Here is a 7,075-nt window from a genome sequence, read left to right on the forward strand (position 1 = left end):
AGAGAATCGAGATATACCTTTTGGTTTGAATAAGATAAGAATAAAATGCCATGAACATAGCTTATACAACAAGACTGTAATGGCCTTGTTGTTTATGCTTAAATGACATGTTTGAGGATTGTTTGTATTTCTATTCAAGCATTCTGTTTGAAAGGGGATTACCCAATTTAGGATTTTACACACTTGCCCTAAACCAGTTGTAACTGGAAACTCTATGGCTCTGACAATTTTATTTATTTATTTATTTATTTTGGCACCATGTTCTTACAAACAATAGTGATAGTAAACAATGACAAACATGTTTCCACTTCTGAGATAGTGAAGAAAATGTATCGGTCTGCTTGTTTATTGTCCAGCACTTTATTTTTGATAGTTATTAGGAGTCTAACAATATATCATGCCACAATATTTAACAATACAAGTGTATTTTAGTGTATATTTTTTAGCTTCCGAATCATGAATGTTTTTGTTCTGGTGTCACCATTGTCCTGAGCATTCTCTAAAGTAAAAAAAAAAAAAAAGTAAATGCAAGTCACTTTAAATTTAAGTGAATGGGGATTTTTGCTTTTGGAGGATTTATAAGAAAAAAAATTAAGCTTATAATTTCATAAAAGCACATTCATTATAATACAATAAAATGTGTGTATTACTTGAGCTGTATATAAGTTCTCATTAATTTTATGATCATTTTAGGGTTTTGCCATTATGTTGTCATGGCAATAAAGTTGTAAAACTTTGATATATATTTACACAGACTAGATTAGAAGATATTTCTTAGCATTAGAATCATGTAAACATGTATATCATTTACTTCTTCTGGCTCAACTATTGAAGCAATAAGTATTGTAACATGTATGGATTGGCCCCATTGTGTTTTACTGTAACCAGGTTATGGTGATATTGTTTCCAAGACTATTTCCCTGCAGGTCATATGATGAAATACTCACCGATGGTGTGTGAAATGTTTTGACTTGTAGTCAGGTGCTCTGGTGATTTTCCCAGTTAGGCTTTTAAACTGCCAAAAGCCAGCCATGTCTGGTTGGGTGGATGTATCATGACTCAAACCATTCATTGAGTCAGCATTGCTGAGGAGTTCACTGGGTTCCTCTAGAAAAAAAAAAGAAAGCCAAATGTATTGCATTTATTCTAGTTCAAATTCAAAAGTAATGGTTTTGGCAAGCAGACTAAGCTCTTACTGGAAATGAAATGTTTCTCAGCTAATTCAGGGGCTTGACTGTTTTCTGCGGTCTTCAGTAGTGTTCGGCTGTTCATTTCTCCAGCTTCATAAATAATGTTCACATGCTTAACAATTAAAAACAATTAAATGTACATTTGGAGTTGAAATCAGTAAAGTCCTGCTGGTACTCAATGAAAAGCATATGATGCATTATATCAGTTGCCGTCTCTCCCTCACTGTAAAAAAAAAAAAAAAAATCCCTGTAAAATTTACAGTAGAAATACGGCAGCTGTGGTTTCCAGAACTTAACAGTTAAAAAATACAGTAGCAACATTTCAAATTATATTGAAGAGAGGGCAGGGTTTTACCTCAGCGCTCCTCCTCTCCATCTCTCCCTCATAGCAGACTAACGGCTGGAGGGGAGTGGTTAAGGATATTCAAACCCAGGCCGTCAAACTTCCGTCATCGGAAAAGGAACACGATTCCAGACCGGAAGTTACTTTTCAGATTTGGATTAAGATTACCATGGCAAACAATTTGCTCTGTTTATCAGCTTGCACAGAGTTGTTCACCCTAAGAGCTGTAACATGCTAACAAAGTAAGGTCGATTTTGATTTCATGAGGACTTTAAATTAGATCTATTACAATTATTCACCGTATATAGTACAGAAACTTTCAGTTAACCAGTTAACCGTAGTATTTTTACAGTCACGATATTATCATGATAAATTTTTTTTTACCAAATTAATTAACCCTTTAACTGTCACCGTCCCACAGGTGGGACGCTTGGCGCTCTTTTTTTGATTGCCTTTTTTTCGTATCATATATTTTAGTAATTATCATAAATTAGGTATCATTCGAAAGCTTACGAACTCAAAATTCATCCTGTGAAAACCGTTTTGAAATCAGACGTTGCGTTACCATGGAAACGGTACTCTAATTTCTTCTAGCGGGTTCCTCCCCTAGTGGGCAGTGTCATGTTTCATATTACGAAATGTATTTTAACTACTTTATAATCAAAATCTTTTCTAATCTTGACAAAACACATATCATTGGAAAGGTCTGAGTCTCAAGGTTCCATATGTGGTGACTGTTTTGTGATGGAAGTGATATTTGGACAGAAATTTACAGGAAAATGCATTAAAAAAAACAATCAATGGAAATTGAATGACACCCGGTGGCTATTTTTGGTATAGCGCCTAAACAAAATCTCATGGGGACTTCAATTTTTGTGATATCAACTTCAAATTTGGAACACAACTTGGTTAGACATATGCCTTTGATTTTATAGTAATTTTAGAGTAAAACATTTTTTGTAAAATATATATTTTATATAAAATAAAAAATATTTAGTACTGTATTTTTCATTTTCAGTAAATTTAAACTTCCATAACTTTTTCATTCTTTCATATTTTGAAATGCTTTCACTTCAGCAATAATCTGCTGATTGTCTTCTTTAAATCAAGACCAAACTTAAGTCTATATTCCAAACCATTCTTGAATTACAGCCTTTTAAGTTTGGATAGTGCATTTTCATGACTATTCTCAAAAACGGGGGTGACAGTTAAAGGGTTAAAAAATATATATTTTTGAAGGTTTTTTTGGATCTCAGAAATGGACATACTGTGCTGTTATTTTTAGCACTCGAGCAGCACTTTTCATATCTGGCATTTTATCTTCAATCATTAATTCCTCAGTTTCTTCACATGCCATATTTGACTCAAACTCTGATAGTTTATAATTTGGGCTTCGGCTCCTGTTACAGGAAATTACGTTACTGGGAAAACTGTTTTACAGTGTTATTTTGCAGTAAAGAATGAGTTGATTGCTTTTGCTGAAACATTTCCCAACAGCAATCTAGTAATTCCTCTAATCTTTCCTGAATGGTAGAGAGAAAGCATACAGCTGCTTATTTTTAGAACCTTAAAGCCCTTCACAATCCACTTTGACAGGTGAAAGAGTTTAACACCTGCTAAACAAACTCTTTTGTTTGAAGGTTTGATCAAAAATGTCAAGTGCTAGACTGAACCTTGGATAAATCAGCATATAACAACCATCAACTTCAGCTAATTGACACAAAAGCTCTAATCTTCCCTTTTATATTTGGATTAAAACATGTATCACTCTTAGATACAGTCAGATTTGTGTATGACACAATAGAATTGTGCAAGGTTTCTTTCTTTAGAATTTTCATATACTTGCAACAAGATCATTTCAGTGGAATTGGTTTCAGCCTAGGTCCCTCATGGATAACAAAAAAACTGTTTTTTATAAAAATGACCCTGTTCAAAAGTTTATGAACCCTTTTTCCTGAGCAGCTAAACTCAAGAAATATATATATACACTGAAAAAAATGACTTTGTGGTATTGTAAAATCTATTACATTAATTCATGTAATTTATACATTGTAAAATCAAGATTAAGTTGGAACTATATATCTTATGTAAAATTTACACAATTTATTAATGTAATAAATTAACTGAGAAGAAAGAGTAAATTTTACCATATATTTACAAATAGTATTTAATGTTTTATAGTCACAGCACATTCACCTAAAAATACTAAGTAAATTTTAATCTGAAAAGCAAAGTGAATCTGCCTGCCCGTTTTTGTTGTTGCTCAAAAAGATCCCGGTTCAGTGGCAGAGACGGTCGGTTTGGGATGTTGCTTTAACATGGCTGACTTATTCTCGGTAAGTTCTGACCTTTCTATTTTAGATTTGTGATAACGATGTACTTCGTTTTGATGGTTTGATTATTGCATAGACGTTACGGTTTCAAATTGACTAAAAGTGAGTTTTAATCACAATAACGGTAGCTAAAGCTAAAGCATTATCCACTTCTATAAAGTTGAGACTGGTGTTTGGTCAAAGATAGAGGGGATTAAATGTAGTTAGCCACGTTGTTGTCGAAAAAGTCACCCTGTCTGGTTAACTTCAAAATAATTTAATGTTAGCTGGCCGTGATTAAGTGCTGGCTGCCTGTGTGTGTGTCCTCTAGCTAATGTTAGCATTTTTTAAAAGTGTCTAAGTTAGTTGTTTTTATATCCACTGAAAATTTCACAGCAATTATTATATCAAAGCATAAGTTAGTCTGCACTCTGCACTAAAGAAGGAAAGTTTGGATGGCAGGTGAACTCTGATACCAAATAAGCATTGATGTATAACGTTAGCAACAAGTGCATGAATGTCAGCAATTCTATTTTAGTGAGCTAACGACATGAAGGTCCGGTCACCTTTTTAATGAAAATAAAATGTTATAAATGTAATTCTATTTCTTAAATGGAATTGTGTTCTTTCTTTCTTACAAACTGTATGCAGGAGGACAGTCGCAGTGTTGCCGCTGAACATATCCTTAAGATGGTCGTCCATGGAGCTGATCGAGAGGATCCAGTCGATGAATGAGCATTAAGGAAAAGTGACCATTCTGTTTCAGCTGGACTATGCATGTGCTTGTCATTAAAGGGTTAAGTTAGTTCAGTTCAGTCAAAAATGAAATGTCTGTCATTAACTCCTCTCCCTAATGTCGCTCCACACCCGTAAGACCTCCGTTCATCTTAACACACAGTTTAAGATATTTTATATTTAGTCCGAGAGCGTATGCAAGTGTATGCACACTATACTGTCCATGTCCAGAAAGGGAATAAAAACATCATCACAGTAGTCCATATGAGACATGAGTGGGTTAATTAGAGTCTCTTGAAGCATCCAAAATACATTTGGGTCCAAAAATAACAAAAACTACGACTTTATTCAGCATTGGCTTCTCTTCACCGTTTGAATCTTTATTTGAGGATTGAACACAAACACGGAAGAGAAGACAATGCTGAATAAAGTCGTAGTTTTTGTTATTTTTGGACTCAAATGTGATACATTTCATATTTGGCTGAACTAACCCTTTAATGTTAGTTATGCCACTGTTGGCTGCTGATGTTTAGTTGAACCATACATGGTTAATTCTACAGTTATTGTAAATTATAATGAATATACCTTAACTACTTAATCAGTTGATGTGAACATTACTGATGTAATGGTTAAATTTTGACATAATAAACTGTTCAACTTCATTGTATTTATGTGTGATTTGTGATAAATGTATTTGATGCAGAGAACATTATTACATTTATTTGGTTTAAAATAGCAACATTTACATAATAATAGTGAGTAATATAAATTAATTAAACTAAGTAATTCAAAATGTCAAATGGACAAACATTATAAAATCTACTTAATTACTTCATAAGAGTAAATAATACAGATTTATAAAATTCACAATAGTTATGCTCCTTTTAAAATAAAATTTACTTGATTACTTTTAATAAATACAACATGCTAAGTTAAATATAATTAAGTAACATTTACTTAATGTCTTTGCAAATGTTACATTTATAGTTAAGTACATTTTACTTGATATTGGCAAGTAAGTTGTACTTGATATCGCAGCAGTAAATTTTACTTAGAAAAACTGAGTGCAAATTGTTACAAAGATTTTATCAAGTAAATCTTACAAGTTGTTTTTATCAGTGTACATTGAGTACTCCCTTCAGTACCCCACATTCTTGCCACAGTTTTAATAAAAGGACCTGAATGTAGGCCTGTCATTAAGATTGGTTTGCGAAAGAGGTCTTACTGTCTTATGCAGCCAGAAGAAATAGGCTAACACCAACACATTTGAGGAAACATTTTACCATCAACTTCCCTATATGTGCCCAAAGTTAAGGCCCACTCGCACCATATTAGCGGCCACAACGGTACAACCACGCACATTGACGTTCTGCTAAATGCTCGGCTGAATTCTGATTGTAAATGATTTTATCATTCATCATATCTCTGAAAGGGATTTTTGTCAGAGTTCATTAATGAGTGGAGTTTTCATTTTTTTAAAGACAATAAAAAGTAAGGTTTTGTCGAGAAAGTTGTTGGTTTGACAAGTCTTATCTGAATGTTTAAAATAGGCTACTTTTTAAAAGTTAAAAGCTTTTAGTGTTGTACAGTCAGATAGGTGTTACTGCGGTTGCAAGAGTGTTTTGAGGTTGACGCACGCAGCATGATGTCAAACATGCTAGGTTTATTAAATGGTTGGTGTTTTGGTTCATCAGATTATTTTGGTTGTTAGAGTTTTTATTTTTTCTAGGGTGTTAAAGGGGGAAAATGCTAAATGTTTGGCTGCACTGTAAAAATGTTATGTGCTATTTATCCTACTTAAAAAGAATTATGGTAAAAATATTACACAAGTTTTTAAGGCTTGTTTTTAATTAAATCTTCCTGAATAAAACTGAACTGTGCTTATTTATTTTAAGTTGGCTTTAAAAAGGTGTATACATTAGAGTGAATAAAAATGAACTGTTTATATTTGATTTTCAATAACGCTATACAATTATATAATTATAGACCATATCCATATAGCACAGCTCAGAGCAGAAACAAACTTGTTACTGCACTGGCATTAGCAAAGTTATCGCTCATTGAACAAGGCAAATGGCCAAGCTGGTCGTTTAGCTAGTAGCCTATCCCAGCTTGACCAGCAGAGACCAGCTTGGTCAGCTAAACAAAAAAGGTATCCAAAACCCCTTTAAAACCAGCCTGGATGGCTGGGAGACCATGCTAAAATTAGCCAACCAACTAGGCTGGTTTTAGCTGTTTTTCCCCCAGCAGGGTTCACTCACGATAATCATTATCATAATCTCCAAAAAAAATAATAAAAAGTTTGACTCTTTACGCACCATTCACTGAACCAGGATCGAAACGTACTTAGATACGGTTGTAGGACAGGCAAATAATTTTAATTTACTCTGTCTGTGGTCAGATCAATAGTAAGGGATTACATCACACCGTGTGGGTCGATCGAACTGCTAGTCGGATTGATGTCCCATAGGTTCACTGACAGATTTTTTGAGTAC

General features: G+C 33.6%; 1 long non-coding RNA gene across 1 annotated transcript; it reads right to left on the bottom strand.

Annotated features, from left to right (window-relative positions):
- Nucleotides 1-269: 269 nt before the first annotated feature.
- On the bottom strand, nucleotides 270-7,035 carry LOC137041089 (uncharacterized). Its single transcript, XR_010898023.1, has 4 exons — nucleotides 6,899-7,035; nucleotides 1,197-1,280; nucleotides 948-1,107; nucleotides 270-499 (listed from the first exon to the last, which is right to left on the bottom strand). It is a non-coding gene; the product is annotated as an uncharacterized lncRNA (long non-coding RNA).
- Between the last annotated feature and the right edge of the window lie 40 nt (nucleotides 7,036-7,075).

Source organism: Pseudorasbora parva, chromosome 15 (genome assembly GCF_024679245.1).
Source record: "Pseudorasbora parva isolate DD20220531a chromosome 15, ASM2467924v1, whole genome shotgun sequence".
NCBI lineage: Eukaryota > Metazoa > Chordata > Actinopteri > Cypriniformes > Gobionidae > Pseudorasbora > Pseudorasbora parva.